This window comes from Panthera leo, chromosome A2 (genome assembly GCF_018350215.1).
Source record: "Panthera leo isolate Ple1 chromosome A2, P.leo_Ple1_pat1.1, whole genome shotgun sequence".
NCBI classification, from domain to species: Eukaryota; Metazoa; Chordata; class Mammalia; order Carnivora; family Felidae; genus Panthera; species Panthera leo.
Window position 1 is genome coordinate 64,735,997 of NC_056680.1, and position 19,623 is coordinate 64,755,619.

The 19,623-nt window shown below is 53.7% G+C and overlaps 1 protein-coding gene across 5 annotated transcripts in view; it reads right to left on the bottom strand.

Annotated features, from left to right (window-relative positions):
- Positions 1-19,623, bottom strand: part of GRB10 (growth factor receptor bound protein 10) — a 191,161-nt gene that overhangs the window by 139,269 nt on the left and 32,269 nt on the right. For all 5 annotated transcript variants that reach the window (XM_042914000.1, XM_042913974.1, XM_042913990.1 and 2 more), the window contains one exon: positions 8,279-8,429. The gene's annotated coding sequence lies outside the window, so the exon portion shown is untranslated. The remainder of the gene's footprint in view (positions 1-8,278; positions 8,430-19,623) is intronic.

Genomic DNA, 19,623 nt, shown 5'->3' on the forward strand with positions numbered 1-19,623 from the left:
TTGGAATGTCTGAGCCACAGATCACACATAGGAGCTGCCACAGGGATCCCCACGGGGAAGCAGCCTGAATGGGACTCCCTCTGCTACCTCAGGAACCGAGTCCCCCTGGCACACACCAAGGCACAGAGTCCTCTGCACAACTTCTAAGACGGCCACAGGCAGCGGCATGATCCGTGCTGCTCTTAGCGTTCCCGTGTGAAGCCACTTGGAAAGCTGATGAGCTACCACCTCTGGACAAGGACTGAAGAGCAAGAAAGATATTTCCTCATTGCTTCTTTTCTCTTTTCTACTGTAGCAGGTGCACACATGAAGGTCCCCCTTTTCTCTTTCTCTACAGCAGGTGCGCACAGAAAGGTCTCCATTTTCTCTTTTCTACCGCAGCAGGTGCACACGTGAAGGTCTCCCTTTTCTCTTTCTAGTACAGCAGGTGCACACGTGAAAGTCTCGGTTTCCTCTTTTCTACTGCAGCAGGTGCACACAGGCAGATCTCCGTTTTCTCTTTTCCACCGCAGCAGGTGCACACGTGAAGGTCTCCATTTTTTCTCTTAACCACAGCAGGTGCACACAGGAAGTCTCCTTGTCATTGTCCATCCATGCGTCCATCTCGGGGCAATCCCGTTCAATAGAAGCTTCCATGACTGCAAACATGTGGAGCCTGGTAAGAGTCACCCTTGGGCTGACACATTTAGAAGTGCCAAAGTATACAAGCCATGATTCTAAATACCCAAGAGCGGCAGAAACCTACAGTAATTATAAAACCTAGCTTCCTACCACTAGTCCCCAGTGTCCGCGAAGTTCAGCCACGTCCAATGCCAATTCCAGAAGAGTTGTGTTTTTATGTCACAAAGATACACGAGTTCCAGGCTAATGACGCTGACCACTTTAACAGGACAGGAAAGACATTAGCTACCTTAGACGATGAGTCACCCAGGCCCTATCTTCAGCCTAGGCTGACCCCCATATCCCAAGATAACTCACTGGTGACCGACAGGATAGGCCCTTCCAGACCAGTCTGGGCTGTCTGAGAAGAAAGTTAAGTCCAGGAATCATCTTTCACCGTTGTAAACATGAGGAAAATAAATAAGATAAAGATAGGCTGACAGCATCCCCCCCAATGGTTTGCCCCTGACGCTACAGACCAAGCAAGAATTAACTAGGTGCCACCCATGTGCCTGGGGCTCCCAATCTTAAGACAGAGACAGCGCCCTTGGCACTTTATCCACATCGACTTGCCTTGGACACTGTCCTCCCGACCAGTCGTACACCTGCTCTCTCCCAGCCCAAGACGCACGCGACCGGTAGACCCACGGCAACGTCCCAAGACAGACGCCTGAGCCCTTGGCTGGAGGAGATCACATCCAGAGAGGGGGATGGAAGGAGGAACACACTTTCCCACAAGCCTAGAAGGAAGTGCACGTGCAGTAAAGCAAGCATTCTACGCCCGCCGTAGTGGAACAGCAAAAGCCTGGTTGAGGTCCCTGAGGCTTACCTTCAACACTGCGTTAAACACTCTTCCCCTGCAATTGTCCAAATTGATTTTGATGCTGTCACTGCTCAAAAAACACTGAGCTTCCAGGAATAATGCCTGTTACCTTTGGGGCGCCTGTGTGGCTCAGTGAAGCATTGACTATTGATTTTGGTTCAGGTCATGATCTCACGGATCCCGAGATTGAGCCCTGCATCAGGCTCTGTGCTGGCAGCTTGGGACTCTGTCTCTCTCTCTCTCTCTCTCTCTCTCTCAATAAATAAACATTAAAAAAATGTTTTGGGGGGGCGGGGGGGGGGAAATGCCTGAGTGGTTCAGTTGGTTAACCGTCTGACTTCAGCTCAGGCGACGATCTCACGATTCCTGAGTTTGAGCCCCGCATCGGGCTCTGTGCTGACAGCTCAGCTCAGAGCCTGGAGCCTGCTTCGGATTGTGTCTCCTCTCTCTCTGCCCCTCCCCTGTGCGCGCTCGGTCTCTCTCTCTCTCTCTCTCTCTCAAAAGTAAATAAACATTAAAAAAAATTTGTTTTTAATTTTTTAAATGCGTGTTAGCTTACACTTAAGTACTCAAATACCCAAAGTTCTCAGAAACTTGTCGATACTGCACATTTTAACATGATGCAAAGACCTCCAATCCCTCTTGGCATCGTGAAGGTAACAAGGGAGAGGTGGGCTTAGCTGGCGTTTCTTCTCCTCACCGTCACCTTCCGTGTCAGCAGCGTCCAGTGGGAGCTGAGTGAGCCCCGACAGGTGATGAGGCCGTGCATGTGCACCCTCCACACCCCCGAGGGGGTGCAGGGGAGTGGAGTCTCCCCTGCACGTGGCCACAGGGAGCCTGTGCTCCAGGAAGGTGTGAGTTTCCAGGCTGTGACAAGGAGCTGAGCTCGGGCGGTGCTGCCCGGACCCAGCTGGCATGAGTCCCCCGGCCCTACGCAGTCCCGCGGCGACGCCCCACCAGGGAAACCACCTGCTAAGGAGATTACAATGGGACCCCCGACTCTCACAGCATAAACCCGAGATGTCCAGAGCACAACTGAAAATCACCTGTCACTCCCAGAACAAGGTCAATGGTGCCCTGGAACGAGATGACCACAGATGCCAGCACGGTGAGGACTCCGGCTGGAATGGGCAAGAGTGTCCGTGTGACCGTCCTACAAATGCCTCCGTGACAATTGCACACATTCTTGAAACAAACGAGAGCTAGAGACCTGCATCTCTAAGGGACTTAAAAGCCGGGTGCAAACAGATTATTTTGCTTCCTTCAATGTTAGTGAGTTTTAGATTCCTTCCACCCTCGGGGAATAACGTGCCAAGACCCCAACGTATCTGGACCCAACAGTGCAAACAGCTCAATCAGATATTTATCAGATGCAGCAGCTGACGGGGGGGGGGGGGGGGGGGGCCGCGCCACAGGATCCTGGCTTCTCAGCACAAGGAGGAGAGAAGGTTCGTGCAACCCCAGCATCAGGGCACGCTGGGTCAAGCGCCCCAAACGAGGCAGAAATAAAACAATATGGGCACCCCACGGGAGGACACAGAAGTCTGCCAAGAGGCTGCGAGGATGCTTTCAGTGGGGAGCACATGGCAGAAACAACAGTCAACAGGGGAGCAACGGGAGAGCGGAAAGAGAGAAGCAGGCACCATTAGAAAACTCAGGAGGTGACAGGAGTCCGGAGAGGAGGACACACGCTGAGGTGCACACCAGTTCCTTCCAGGTCTGTCTTTGTGGGGGTGCCTGGAGGCTCAGTCGGTTAAGCATCCGACTCTTGGTTTCGGCTCAGGTCATGATCTCATGGTTCGTGAGTTCCAGCCCTGTGTCAAGACTCTTCGCTGACAACACGGACCCTGGTTGGGATTCTGTCTCCCTCTCTCTCTCTCTGCCCCCCACCCCTCTCAAAACAAACAAAAAACAAAAAAAAAAAACAAAAACAAAAACAAAAAACAAACTCCCTTCCTGGCTGGCTGGTCTCAAGCTGTGGCACAACTGGGACTCTCTGCTCTTGAAAAGAAGAAGACAGAAGTCACTCCATTTACAGTTAGATTCTTAGGAGGTGTGGGTTTAAATTATACTGTAAACGGGGAGGTGTGACTGGTCAGCACAGCCGGGCAGAGAAATGGCTTCCACCTCCTGTCCTGCTACACAGGTTACACCCGCCGCAGCAGTAACTACCACCACCACTCCCCCCCATCCCAAGGCTCCAAGGCCCAGAGGGGCACCCTCCTGCTGTATGTTGAGGGGCCGGGGGCCCGCACCACTGGGCGCAGGCCCACCTCTGCTGTCGGGAGAGAGCACGCTCTGGAGGCGAGGCCCCGCAGAGGGTGCGATGCAGCCGACACAGGGTCTGGGGGTGCAATGCTCTGACCCAAGTTGACTGCGAGAACAAAACAAGCAACTAAAACCTGGGGTCAGAGGATGGCTAAGCTCAGAGGTCTCCGTGGGACCAAGACTAGGACAGTAAGGGGCGCCTGGGGGGGGCTCAGTCGGTTAAGCATCCGACTCTTGATTTTGGCTCAGGTCATGATCTTGCGGTTCGTGGGATCGAGCCCCGAGTCGGGCTCCAGGCTGACAGCGCAGAGCCTGATTAGGATTCTCTCTCTCTCTCTGTCTAGGCCCCTCCCCAGCTCATGTGCTCTGTTTCTCTCTCTCTCTCTCTCTCTCTCTCTCAAAATAAATAAATAAACTTTAAAAACAATTAAAACAACAAAAAAGAAGTCGGGCAGGTAAGACCATCTGTATCTTTCCCTCCCTCCCCCTAAGACCCCAAAATAAACAGGGCTCTTGAGATGCATCGACTGTGAAGGTAGAAGGGAGGGCGGCCCTAATGCCCAAATCATCCCCCCCACCCTCACTGACAGCCTTCGACCCCGCCCCTCCAGGATCAGGATTCCCATGCTGGCTCCACCCAAATCCAGAGCCCCGGTCAGAGCCACCCTGCAAACCAAAGCCTATGATTTATTAATTTCCCTGTTAGCCACTAACTGGGTCCCTCTCAGACCCTCTTATTTCATGTTACGGCATCTTCCCGAACCCCCAGGGGATGGGGCTCCGACTCACAGATCAAAGAGAAGTGAGCTCATTTTATTCTTAATATTTGTTTTTGAGAGAGAGCAAGAGACAGAGTGTAAGCAGGGGGAGGGGTAGAGAGAGAGGGAGACACAGAATCTGAAGCAGGCTCCAAGCTCTGAGCTGTCGGCACAGAGCCCAACGCAGGGCTCGAACTCATGAACCGCACACAAGATCATGACCTGAGCCGATGTCGGACGCTTAACCGACTGAGCCACCCAGGTGCCCCTGAGAAATGAGTTCTAAAGGGAACCTCTTGCTACCAGAATGTTCCATGTGTGCAGGGTCGTGGCCAGCCTGCAGACCCCAGTGCCCCACCTGGGACAGTTAGCTAGTCCAAACTGTGCTCTCTGGAACTAATCAATGACTAGAAAAAGGTCAGGAAAATGAGAACCAATGTAATGCTTTATCTAATATGTCATAGGTCGTGTTCAAGTTAGTGGAGCCTAACGTGGGGCCAAATTAGTTCTCTTTAACGCAGGGGATCATGGAGGATGGAAGGAGCCGCACCCCGTCCCCGGTGGGGTCACCACCGCCTTGGAGAAGATGCACACACTAGACCACCCAGCGGAATGGCCTGTGCCTGCAGCCCACACACCTGCACGCCCCCCGGCTCCCTCCGTGTCCCGTGACAGTGCATTTTAGACTCGTCTGGCCAGGACTAAGGGTGCAGTGTGAGGCCACAGAGAATACAAACTGGTTTTTAAAAAATCTAAGACCTTCAGGGCACACAGGTGGTTTAGTCGGTTAAACGTCCAACTCTTGATTACGGCTCAGGTCATGATCTCACCGTTCGTGAGTTTGAGCCCCTCATCTGGTTCTAAGCTGACAGGGCGGAGCCTGCTTGGGATTCTCTCTCTCTCTCTGCCCCTCCCCCACTTGCACCCGCGCTCTTCTCCCCCCCAAATAAATAAATAAGCATTTAAAAAAAATACAAAAATCAAAATCTAAGACTCATCCCTGGACAAGCCCATCGCGAGAACTGTCAGTGACCACAAAGGCACCCGTGTCCACTGCCCAGCCATCCCCCAGACCCAGTGGGCTCCAGGCCCCCCAAGCACCCAATGGGTCCCACACATGCCACACGAGAAGTCACCACATCAGCGTTCGGGTCAAGAAAGGGTTTTGTGGCTACAGTGTTTTTGGACATGCCGTCCCTGGACCAAACTTCGGGGACCCACCATTTAGTCCCTACACCTAGTGACCTCGCTGGGCATGCAAACTCATCCAAACAGGGGACGGACAGCCCCAGACCCAGCTGCCCAGTCCCGGAGGGTAGACGTGACACGCCCCACACGGTGCCTTCCACGTCAGCAGACCCCCACGCTTAAGCTGCCACGGATAACTAGATTTCAGGCCCCAGACAGGAGGATGAACTGTGAAACGAGGCTTCGTTTCATTGCGTGCCCACGCCAAGACGTCCCTGATGGGGCTGTCGGAATCCAGAGGCTGGCGGCTTTGATGGTAACAGGTAAGACTGGGACGCGGGGTGGAAGCTGAGCAGACAATCAAAGAAGTGGGGACAAGCGTGATCAGGGACGCCTCGGGCCTTTTTCCAGGTGTGTTCCTTCCACGCTGCAATCAGCTTGCCAGGGACAAAACCAGTCCTGACCCTCAAGGAGTCTCGGCACGACGCGTAACAACCCCGAGGCACGGATGAAGGAGCCGGTCAGCGGGAGGGAGCACAGGGGCCACAAAGGATGCCCACGGCCACGTGGGAGCATCAGCCCGACCCACGACACCAGGTACCTTCCTTCCGTACCACGCCTGCCGGAGCTTCCGGCACGAAGTGCTCGCCGAGGAAGGCGAAAACAGAGGCAAGACAAAGCACCTGTGCCCTGGGTGTGGGACACGGATGGGATGGGGGCCACGATGAGGTTACTTCTCCCATCATTTCGTTCCCCACGCTGATTTCTGCAGCCTCCGGGAAGAGCCGGATAGGACGCTTCTGCCCCTTTTCTTCATCTCCCTCTGGTTTACAGAAACCAATCTGTACCAGTGGTGGTGTTCCTCCAGGACTGGGGTAAAAGTCTGATGTCGCGGTTCATGGGAAGCAAGCCTTGCTCGGTGGGATGGGGGCAGGAGCAGGGAGGCCAGAGCTAAGCCCGACTCCGTGTGGGGAACATGGTCTCCATGAGGGCTCACTGCCTGGCGGAGGGCAGGGAGGGATCACACCCCAGAAAAAAAAAATCAACTTTCGTGTTCACTATCCAGAGAGAAAGAAACACGAAATGTCCACGCGTGCACCTTTTGAACCTGAACAGGATTCTAAAATGTTACTCAGCATCTAACGTGAGGCTGATGCTCGGGAAGGATCTGCTGAAAAACCCGATTAATGAAGGGATTAGAACCCTCCTATTCTGCACTATAGACAGGCAAGGAAAACCCAAGGGAGTCCAGGGTCATGACAGGCGGTAATACAGAACAGGAGAAGGGATGTGAGTGTAGGAAATGGGGAGAGAAAGGCCAGCACCTCTGTCCCCGAGAAATCTGGACCCGACTTCCTCAGCCCAGGGTCCTGTCTGTTAGGGGCTGACCTCAAACATTCCCATGCTGGAACGCTGACCCCAGAATGTGCCACTGGAACACTGACCCCAGAATGTGCCATATCTGGAGATAGGGTCTTTAAAGAGGTGCTTAAGGGGGCACCGGGGTGATTCAGTCGGTTAAGCATCTGACTTCAGCTCACTTCATGCTCTCAGGGCTCATGGGTTCGAGCTCCGTGGCTGACAGCTCGGAGCCTGGAGCTTACTTCTGATTCTGTGTCTCCCTCTCTCTCTCTCTGCCCCTCCCCCACCACTCACACTCTGTCTCTCAAAACTGAATGAATGTTATAAAAAAAATTTAAAGAGGTGATTAAGATAATTCGGGGTCTTGGGTAGGCCTCAATCCAAGAGGACTCATGTCCTTAGAAAAAAAAGAAAGCAGAACACAGAGGCACACGGGAGGAAGACCATGCTGGCACCGAGGAGAAGACGTTCATCTACACGCCAGAGACAGAGGCTTCCTAAGACTCTCAGACTTCTGGCCTCCAGAGCTGTGACCAAACGCACATGTGCTGTTCAAGCTGTCCTACCCGGGGTATTTGTTATGGCAGCCTGAGCTGACTGATACACTCTCCAGCACCCACCATCCTCCCTGGGACCAAAGGCTGTAGCAGGCCCGTTTGCTGGAAGACTGTTCCGGCCTCAGTTCTCCAACTAGCGTTGCAGCCCCATGGACAGCATGGTAAGAACCCCACACCCCAGCCGACCGGGACAGAAGGGAAGGTCCAGGTGTAGCACCTGCCCCAGAGGCTCATTATTTACGGCCACCCCACTACCAGCGCTAAGGTGGGACGCTCCCCACACAAGCTCCAAGCTCTATTGGAAAACAAAGCCTGAGGCAGGAGCCGCCCCCCATTCTGTCCTGGCCCGTCGCCAAACACAACAGCTTCTTGGCGGAACACCAAAGGGGGGCAGGCGAGGGAGAGGCACAGCGGGCGTGGAGGGTGGTCTGCAGAGCCCAGGGAGGCCCGGCGAGATCTCTCAAGTCACCCAGCTCAGCGCAGGGAGCAGAGGGGAGGCAAGGGGACACAGAGACAGGTGCAGAAACACCGGAAGAAAGCATCCGTCGTCAGGCCCCTGCCTACAGCGACCCTCACTTACTGATCTCAGCTCAATCAATGTTTACCAGATGCTTCTCCCAAGAGAGAATCCCACCTCTGGGTAAAGACCGAACAGACCTTACCTGTCAGGGGCTCGCTCCGGCTCCGCTGGTTTGGCAGCCACCTCGGCTCGACCACGAGGACCCAGGTGAGAACCAGGTGCCGGTCACGGTCGCGGGGCTCCCGGTCCCCACAGCTCCCTGCTCCGGTTCAGCCTCATGCCCGGCTCCAAAGCTGAAAAGTCAAAGAGGCCGACACTGAACACCTTGAACTTGGCCAAACACAAATCTTCTGCTCTGCACCCAAGACTCCAGTCTCCTTGAAACAGACACATGGAATATTTCTCTTTTCAGGGAGATTTAACTTAAAAGATTCTACAAGGAGCAGAGAAAGGAAGAGGTCCACAAGGACCAGGCTTTTTCTAGTCGGCATGTCAACCGACTGCAGGGGCAGATCCTGCCGGCGGAGACCGGAGGACACGGGGAGGCCACCCCGTGTCCCGGGTCACCGTCTTCCCTCGGCAGTAGAAGCCAAGTGCCCCCGAGGCAGGCTGGGAACGGAACGCACAGACCTCTGCCCTCTCGCAAGGCCAAGTGTACCTAGCATTCGTGCCGGGAGCCCAGATCCGAGCCAACATCGTCGTTCCCGGGGTCCTCGCAGGCTGCAACCCTCACCCCACCCCACAGAGACCCCCTTCCGTCTCAGCCCGGGTACCCGCCCCCTGGTGCCGGCAGGGAGCATGGACTGATGTTCTCCACGAGGCGCATGCGCGTTCAGCAGGAAGGGGCAGAAGCGGGCAGACCCGCGGTCTGACCCCTGGCCACTTCCTTTTTCGCCACTTTATGCAACTCATCTACTGAGGGACGGGCAGGAGGGCTGTTCTAGGCTTGAAGAGGAGTGTCAGCACCAAGGGAGAAGCTGGAGGGGAGTTTCCAGTCACCAGGGTGCTCCCTGAGCCGGGCTCCTCTGCAGGCCGGTGGGGAGAGAGCCCACCTCCCGGAGGACAGTAACATATGCTGCTGAATCGTCACGTGCCGAGTGACACACACGCCCCCAACGACTCAGCAGGGAGAAGAGCACGGAGCGTTCATCACCGCTGCCGCCTCTGTGTGTCCGAGCCGGTCCCCTGCCCGCGGTGTGGGTGCCCCTGCAAGGAGAAGAGATGCCTAGACTAACCTTTCCTGATCACTCGACAGTGGAAATAAAACGTGCCCTGCTGCTGACCCGCGATGGAAGAAGTCAGGGACCTAGAATTTACTAGAAAACCACCGCAGGCGGTCCCACTGGGCACACTGGCTGGAGATCACGCACGAGAGCCAGAGAGCCCTGGTGCCTCTGCAGGTGACACCCGGGCAAGTCGGGAGAGTCACTGAATTCACTGAGCCCGAGTCCCCAGCTCCAAAATCGACATGGAAATACCATCTCCCCCCAAGGGCTTTTACGAGGAGGAAACGAGCTGACGCATGTCAAGCTGTAGGACCCAACACACAGTAAACGCTGAACGAATGCTAGATTTTCACGAATGTGACTCGGCCGGCAGCGCGCCCGTTGTCAGACGCGGAACACGCCAGCCACCTACAGGCTGTGAAGCCTACTGATGCTCGGACAGGACGCTGGCCTTAGGATCGAGAGGGGCACGCAGGTCACAAAAGTACGTGGGGGCATCACACTGAACGCCACCTGCACACGCAAAGGCGTTTTACTAAGGGCACCTGCTGTCATCCTCGCAAAGAATTTGTAACTCCGAAAAGGATTACAGCAAGTGTATCAGGCGGGACGTCTCTAAATTCTAGCAGCTAGGTTGTCCACAAATTAAAAAAAAAAAAAAAAAAAAAAAAAAAAAGGTGAACGGTCAGACAAGCATGAGGGTCTCTGAAATGACAATGGGCCAGGACCGGGGAAACGGACTTGGGTCACGTAACACATCCACTCCTCACACTCTGAGAGGTTTCCCATCTTTTCCAGAAAAACTAATCTTTTTCTGGAGTCTGATCCGAATGCCCCATGGCTACTTCCAGATGTAGCTCTCACACGTATGCTTTTAAATTTGCAACACACACTGGGGACGTTTGCTCCTGACAGCGGGCACCAGGGCATCTGGCTGGCTGAGGGGGTTCGGGGGTCAGGCTCCTGGTTTCCGCTGAGGTCACGATCTCACGGTTCATGGGATCGAGCCCCACATCGGGCTCCGTACTGACAGTGTGGAGCCTGCTTGGGATTCGCTCTCTCTCTGCCTTTCCCCACCCATGAGCTCTCTCTCTCTCTCAAAACAAAGAAATAAACCTTTTTGAAGAACTATGGGCAACATAAATTAATCTATAATTGAAGAAAAATGACATCCAGTTGTTTGTCCCACCATCGTTGTCCATTCTAGGAACGTGGATATCGAACTTCCCAGCAGAGAGAACAAAGCAGGACGGTTTCCGAACACGGTGAGCTGTAAGAGCTCCTGAGACGCGTCCTCACCAAGGGCAGGACCACCCGCCAGGCACAGAGAACTGCTTTAAAGAAGCCTCCAGCGCCGTGTGCGCTGGCCCGTCCACACCCACGGCCGTTGTCGCCAACACCAGCAGAGCACAGCCCGACGTGCTGCCCGAGCCAGCCGCGTGCCTCACACATACCGGAGCCCCGGGGACTCTGTGCCATCCGCGCATCAGTCCAGACAGCGCGCTGCTGCGGGTTCACGGTCAGACACGACGCGAACTTGAAATCCCACATGCGTGAACGTGGGCAAAAAACAAACATCTGGACTCACTTCCAGAGTGTTTCGGAAACAAAGGACCCCTTGATTTCTCTGTAGCATCTGTGATATCTTCCAAAAATTCCAGAGTGAGTATTAATCTTTCCATCCGTCTAGCTTCCCCGCGCTAAATATTTAGAGTAATAACAGTGACTATTTAGACATTCAACAAACCCCCACGTTCACGAGGAGGCTATTGGGCGGGTTCAGCCACACGGCTCTGGAATGAAGTCTAGGCCTTTATAAAAGGGGACAGAATAGCCTTAATTCAAAAAACTGAACTCAGCACTGTGCTGATGTCAGAGCCCGCTTGTGACAGCAAACTGAGAAAGACAGCTGGAGAAACAGATCAACGAAATGGAAGTGAAGAAAGGCAAGTTTTTTAAAAAAAAGTCATTATACTGGGGCGCCTGGGTGGCTCAGTCGGTTAAGCATCTGACTTCAGCTCAGGTCACGATCTCGTGGTCCGTGAGTTCGAGCCCCACATAGGGCTCTGGGCTGATGGCTCAGAGCCTGGAGCCTGCTTCAGATTCTGTGTCTCCCTCTCTCTCTGACCCTCCCCCGTTCATGCTCTGTCTCTCTCTGTCTCAAAAATAAATAAACGTTAAAAAAAAATTAAAAAAAATAATAAAAAAAAGTCATTATACAATTTCAGAGTGCTACTGCCCGACCCTGAGGACAGCGGAAGAGAGAAGCGAGGATTAAAGCAGAAACACCGCACCTCGCGTCACTTTCAGCGGGATGTGCTATTCCAGCAAGGCCACGGTTGCCCCCACCCGGCGGGCGGGATGGGCCATGAGGAAAAAGGAAACTGGGACCAGAAGGAAGTTAAAACACGAGACTGCCCCCCCCCCCCAAAATGCCAACATCATACTTTCGAACCGGCGAACACACAGGACACGTTCAGCAACGACAACCGAACGGTGACTCAGCTCCCGCGTGGCCCGTCCACCAGCGGACACTCGGCGGGGGCTCCACAGAGATGTCTAGTGGGCCCAGGACAGAGCGGCCACATCCCAAACTGGCCGCCATCACAGAAACCGACACAACTTAATCAAAACGGATGAATGGGCCACGAACAGGGTCCTCAATTCCAGGGTCAAGCGGAACCAGCGATCCCAGAACCAGTCTTCACCGTGTGGCTTCCAGGAGCCACCAAGCAAGCTCAAAGATGGGTTACCCCATGGACCTGTGTCTGCGGCCGCCCAGACCGGAAAGGCAGTTAAGACAAAGGAGCGCCTACTTGAGAGAGGGAGGACGCTTCTCTCTACAAGTGATCTAAGGTTAGTGCCACAGTGAGGGTCAGGACAAACCCATGCACTCACAGACACGGTAACTGACCAGAGAATGGGGGAAAACGCCCTTCTCCGCAGCTGATACACACACGCGCATATTTCAGTCCAGTGCTAGCAAGAGCCCTAGGTACACCAAAAGGTACCACCACGCACTTGACGTGCTTAAGAGACCCGGGCAAATGGAAACATGCTACGTTCCTAGAGGGGAAGATTAAACACCACACAAAGACTTTGATCCTCTTAAGAGTAATTAGTTTCAAACCTAAAATTAATTTTGTAAATGAAATTCAGGCATCGATCTAAATGCATCAAAACTACCAAAGTACCGTGAGATTGTCGATTGTAGCGTATTAGGGGAGAACTGCACTCACCCTATAGTAAATTATAAAGCAAAAGTAGTTAAAATAGTGTGGCACCGGCATATAGATACACGTGAGCATTCATCAGAAAGAGAAGGACTTAGGGGAGCAGGGTGGCTCCGTCAGGGGAGCGTTGGCTCTTGACTTTGGCTCTGGTCACGATCTCATGGTTCATGGGATCCAGCTCCGAGTCAGGCTCTGTACTGACAGCACAGAGCCTGCATGGGATTCTGTCTCTACCCCCCTCCCACATGCACACGTGTTTTCTCTCTCTTTCTCTTCTCTCTCAAAAATAAATAGGGGCGCCTGGGTGGCTCAGTCAGTAAAGCGTCCCACTTCGGCTCAGGTCATGATCTCACGGTTCGTGGGTTCGAGCCCCACGTCTGGCTCTCTACTCTCAGTGTAGGGCCTGCTTTTGATTCTGTGTCTCCCTCACTCTCTCTGCCCCCCCGCCCTTGCTCACACTCTGTCTCTGTCTCTCTCTCTCTCAAAAATGAATAAATGTTAAAAAAAAATTTTAATAAATAAACAAAAAGAAATTAGGGCCAGCAAGCCCAGATGACAGCAGGAATCACCACGGTTCGAGGCCCTTGGTGATACAGCGAGGTACGAAACAGAAACATGGTGTGAAAGCTGTCCAGGAAAAAAGAAAAGCCAGTGTTGTTTCCAGAGGACATTCAGGACCAGCTAAAAACCGATGTCAGCATCAAATGAGGTCACGATCCCAGAGCAACCCACACAATGGCAGCAAGACACTTACGAAGCAAGGATAAAGTGGTTTCATTCACAGAAGCAACACAAATAATGTACTTAAGAAGCATATACAAGAGGCTCTGAAGAAAACACAGAAACTTCTTGTGAGGAACCTAAAAGAAATCTGGAAGACACCAAGGCACAAACAGAGAACTTTCTGGAAAGGCAAGCCCTTGCAGCGCGGCTCCTGCCCAAGGTAATGGGTGCAGGTGCGTGTGGGGCAGTCCCGGCCAATACCCCAGTCCGCCAGGGGCACGGGGACAAGAATGGGGACAGACACAGAAGGGTACAGAGCCCAGAACACGATCTGGGTGGAGCTGAGCATCCAGGTATGCGCAGAAAATAAGATCCAGGATAAGTGGTTACTGATGTTCAGTAAGATACGTGCAGGAGCCTCTCTGCACACCATTCCCAATAGATGGGACGATTGAAACCTTACAAATGACTAAGAGAAAATACGGAAGAATAACGGTACAAAATCTGGGCGAGGAAGATCTTCCAAAGCAAGATTTTCAATCTGGAAGCCACGAAGGAAAAACCACCTCCTCTATGGCAACAAGCCCTCTCTACAAAATCAAAGGACAAGCAAAAACTTTGGGAGAAGATACTAGCAACGTGATGCGGCTGTCTGCATTTAGCAAATGTCTTGTTAATTAAAAAATTAGACAAACAGGGGCACCTAGGCGACTCAGGCAGTTAAGTGTCCGACTCTTGGTCTCGGCTCAGGTCACAATCACACAGTCTGTGGGTTTGAGCCCTGCGTCCAGCTCTCTACTGACAGCTTGGAGCCTGCTTGGGATTCTCTCTCTCTCTCTCTCTCTCTCTCTCTCTCTCTCTCTCTCTCCCTCCCTCAAAATAAATAAACATTAAAAAAAAAAAAAAAGTTAAGCAGCCCAAAATAAAATGGGGAGGGGACAGAAGCCAACGATTCTCAAAATGCACGTGCAAAACACACTCAACTTGAGTGGTAACCAGGGAAATAGAAACACTGGCAACAAGGGGGCTGTAATTTGGATCCATCGTATTACTGGAAGTTGAACACCCAGAGCCCACGGAGGGTGGGGATATTGTAGGGGGGCGGAGCGGGGGAGGTCAGCGGGGCTCCCCTAAGCTGCAGGCAGGCACATGCTCAACAGGCTTCGGGCAGCATCTCATGGCCTCCTCGCTCACCCTCACACGCACCTGCACACGTACACACACACACACACACACACACACACACACACACACACAGGCTCATACACACACGTGCATACACACACATCACTGACAGGCATACTCCCTAACATGGAAAAGCTGGAAGCAACCCATGCGCCTGTCCCTGTCCCCCCCACCTTGCTTCAGGCCACTGTGGTGGCCACCAAGTGCATGTGGCACAACCCACGAGTCCCCCATTCTCCCCTCCCCTCACACCTCGTTCTCGCACCTGCAAGCCAGGAGCCCAGGCGCTCTCCCACTGCCTTCCACCAGGATGCCACTCCCACCTGACCCTGAAGCAGCCTCGGCACCTGCCGCCCCCCCCACGCCCTCCCCACCCCTGGCTCAAGCTGGTGATAGGTTTCACACCCCCTCTGGAAGAATGACCCCCACCTTCCTTCCCCCTCCCCACCCAGACCCTGCTGGGGGCCCTGCCCCTCGGCCCAGGATCCTCTGGTCCTGCGGCTGAATCCCCCTGACCTCTCCCTCCATGTCTGTGTCCCCCATCGACAGCAGGAGCCCAAAGGTGCAGAACTGTGCTGAGCACGTGAAAAACCGCCCGGGGGGCAGCCTGGGAACCGCTTCGCGGCTCGGCCGGCCCACGTGGAACCAGGTTTCTGGCTCAGCTCCCCAGAGCAGCCTGCCTCCAGTGCCTCAGTTTCCTCAGCTATAAAATGGAATTAGACAGCCCCGCCTCTGTGCAGGGATTAAATGATGTAAATCCCAAAACGTGCTTCTCACTGAACTGGCCAAAGCTGGCCTTGACCGAGGTCCAGGCAAAGACCAAGGAGGAAAAGAGCCGAGGAGGGGGAGGGAGGTGATACTCAAGTGGAAGGGAAAGGGACACACAACCCACGTCATGTGGGTCCACGAATTCACCAGAGAAAAGAGCCCAGGAGAACACAGACCATCACTGACCCAGAGGGAGGCCACCCAATGGCCCAGAGGGCACAGGTGCGACCCTCACTCTGTTCCACAGACTTCTGGGTTTGGATTTCTGTAAGAAGGCACATGAATCACTTACATAACTGCAGAATTGATCTTTCTGGTAAAAAGTGCTTCTGTCAAGTTTCCAACCGGTGGTCTTGCTGCTTCTCCCCTCTCCGTGCCTCCCCGCAAAGCCCCGCCTGAGCCCCCTGTGATGTCCAAGCGTGGTTTCCCTCCCTCAGCCCTAGAGGCTGGCTCTCCCCTCTCCACAGTCTAGGAATTCCAGAGAAATCACTGCTCTGCACCAAAAACAATGAAGCCATTAAGTGCTTCAGGCCAGTCACATGAACAGGAACGGCGCAGAAGCTTCTAGAAATGCAGAAAGACTCTGCCCCTCTTCTTTTCTTTTCCTACCTTCCTTTCTTCTGCATTCTCTTTCTTCCCTTAGGAAGTTAGGGGAAAAAAAACAAGGAAAGTAGGGGCGCCTGGGTGGCTCAGTCACTTAAGCGTCCAACTTCGGCTCAGGTCATGATCTCACGGTTCACAAGTTCGAGCCCCGTGTCGGGCTCTGTGCTGACAGCTCAGAGCCTGGAGCCTGCTTCGGATTCTGTGTCTCCCTCTCTCTCTGTCCCTCCCCTCATGTTCTGTCTCCCTCTCTCCCTCCCTCTCTCTCTCTCTCAAAAATAAACCTTAAAAAATTAAAACAAAAAAAAAAAAGAAGAAGAAAGTAAAAGTTGCTATTAGTTGTGGCGAAAACACGCTATGGAACTGCTCCTACAGCAATAATTTTGAGGGAGGGACCAGTGATGGCACGTTAGGACTCCACTTCTCCTGGGGCACCTAGGTGGCTCAGTAGGTTAAGCAACTGACTCTTGGTTTCAGGTCAGGTCAGGTCATGATCTCACGGTTCATGAGTTCAAACCCTCGTCAGGCTTTGCAAAGACAGCATGGAACCTGCTTGGGATTCTTTCTCTCCCTCTCTCTCTGCATCTCCCACATCCTACTCTCTCTCTCTCTCTCTCAAAATAAATAAACTTAAAAAAAAAAAAAAAAAAAAGATTCCACCCCTCTTCACAGGAGAAATCTGTAGGAAACAGCGTCAGTCTTGTTTGAAGCTTATCACTACTCCAGAACAGCCCAATCATGGGGCACACCCCAAAGTCCAATATTCCCCCACCTTCAGCACATAGTAGGTGAAAGACAATCACGTCTCCTTCTCTGTATCGCTCAACAGATGCAGTATGTAATGACCGTGGGTTCTAGGTGGGGGGTATTACAAATATACGTAAGGAAAAGTGGTCCTTCAGGGCAGGAATTCAAGACCTAATAGTGTCACGCCCCTCCCTGAACAGGACCTCCTCTGGCCACATGGTCACCAGCTCAGGACTCACGGGCTCAGGGACTCTCCCCGGAAGGCAGAATGTTCCGGTCAGGCACGCGGAGCCGGCTGCACACACTGGTCCGACCCAGGAGTCACAGGTGGCAGCCCCCAGGAGCCGACCCCTCTCGCGGACCCTACGGCCAGCTCAGCATCACTTAGGGCCTGAAGAATGGTTCCTACATGATCCTTTCAAGGCGCATCTCTTAGATTCCACCTCCCAGTGAGCCCATTTTGACGGTCGTCTCCTGTTCATGGATGTGACCCATGGGAGGGGGTGACCAGCACAGAGCTGACCTTCTGATATGCACTGCATCTTTCTGTCCTTCCCCGTCCACTCCCTTGTCACGTGCCAGGAGCCCGAGTATGCCTCCCAGTGACCCTGTTCCACCCCGGGACAGCAGCCGAGCAAGCGGGAGCAAGCCGGGCAGGGACCCCGCGATGCTCCCTGAACCTCAGGCTGCCAACCCGTGCAAGGAAGCCTCAGGCACCCACCGGCTCCTTATGTCCGGGTCGGGAGTCAGAGCTATTTAGGTGGAGAGGCGCTCTGCTTTCCAGACATCAGACAAAGCACCTGCATCAGAGATGCTGTCGGACGGGCCACCTTCCCATCACCCGGCCCACTTACAGGTGGCTGCACGGTGACAGACAGAACACGGAGCAACGCTTAGCCATTTTCCTCGGGACACTGTGCTAAGGCTCTCATAAGCCCAGCAGCTCACGGCAGGCCCTGGACGGCTCGTGTGACCTTCTTTAACAACACGTTACATGTTTACCTTCGTCCCGAAAGTCATGACTTTCTCATTAGTTCACTCCACAAACATCCACCGAGTGCTCGCTGTGTCCTCTGTCCTAGTTAGCACCGTCAACTGCAGAGCCATCTGGAATATGGTCCCCAGCCTCGTTTCTTCGGGCAAGAGGTTCAAGACGCAGGAGCGTGACGTGACGCACCTTGGTTGAGACCCCATAAGGAAACCCACGGGAAGAAAACCAGCGTGTGACATGCGTGGCCAATCACCACTTTTATGAGTTCCACAAACCCTGCACACGCATGTTGAAACACGTCCCAAAAGAACTTGCTCTCAGGTGCCTGGCGGGGGACGCCCAGCTGTTGATAATCCCCGTGGGGACAGCCCTAAACAACTGCTAGCTTCTCTAAGGAATCCCAGCTATTCACACATCATTGACCAACAGCACGTCCTCCCGCTGGGAAAGTTTGCCTCCTGGACCAGAGGCAAAGGGAAACGGAGAGCCCCACACACATTCAGATGAGCAGGGACCCTGGGGGACCTGGTATCCCCAGCAAAAATGCTACACCAAGCCCACCTCTGAGCTCAGGTGAGTGTACCCCAAAGTCCCCAGTGTTCGTCACAGGAACAGAGTGTTGGTGACAAGGCGGGGTCTTCCGTTGCAAAGCTAATCCAGACCTCAGCTCCACCCTGAAACCCACACCAACATTCCCTTATTCCTCCTCCTGGTGATCTGAGCTATTAAAACAGTCACAACAGGCTGACTTCAAATGGTCTCCCGTCAAAATTCCTGAAGTTAATCTAAATCATTTTATGATTCCATTTCCTTCCACGATTGTGATGCCAAATGCACAGAAAAAGGTGGGAGCCACCACACCACATAGGAGGCCTCCCGGGAAGAAAGCGGACCTAGAGACCCAAGGAGGAATCGGTCCTTCATCTTGACCAAAGCCACCCGCGTCAATGACTGGAACACTTTCTCTTCGCCAACAGAGACCACATATTCCTCACGTCCCTTGACTCTCCTTCACTCTTCCCAAGCTGGTTCCCAACCCCTTGGATACGCTCTATGGCTCACCATGCGCCACCTGCGTGATGTAACAAATAAATATTTGGCCTTTGTCTAGTTCCTGGCACACGGCTCCTGAAACCTCCAGAGTGATGGGTGTCTCGTACGCTGATGGAGCAGGTGGAGAGGTATCCCATGATACCTCTGAGGGTGGGAGCTGGTCACCTGAAAGACCAGGAGTGGTTAGAACATGAAACTTTCAGTGGCCCCCACCTTCATGAGCTCTGGGGAAGGGAGAGGAGCTAGAGACAGAACTAATCACAAATGGCCAATGAGTTGATCAACCGTGTGACCTAATGGAATGTCCACACACAGCCGTAAAGGACAGGGTTCAGAGAACTTCCAGGTGGGTGGGCCCTCTGGGGTGCTGGGAGGGTGGCGCGCCCACGGAGGGCACGGAAGCCCCATGGGATCCCTCCCCTGTACCCTGCTCTGTGCGTCTCTTCCATCTGGCTGTTCCTGAGTTGTAGCCTTTATAATAAACCTACAAGTGTAAGTAAAGGGCCTTCCCGAATTCTGTGAATCGTTCTAGCAAACCGTCAAACCTAGAAGAGAATCACACCCCTGATTCAGACCTATAGGGTCAGACGTACGGGGGTCCTGGGCATCTTCAGCTGGCCTCTGAAGCGGGGGGCCTCTTTCTTGTGCAGCCCTTTAACCTGCAGGGTCTGACATAACTCCAGGGGGATGGTGTCAGAACTGCACCGTCTGCACCTGAGGAACTGCAGGACACCCAGTCTGGGGAGCTGGGGCACTGGGGTCAGGAAGGGCAAACCACACATTTGGCATCAGAAGTGCTGTGAATAAAAAGTGTAACCTGACAGAGAAAAACGGGTCACACGGCCAAGACCGCCTCACTGTCGGCTTATCGTCTGTCCCACCGCACAGTCAGCCCCTGGCTGCCTTCGCCCGCCCCGACTCCAAGGCTCTAGGGTCTGAGTGCCGGCTGAGGCTGTGCTGG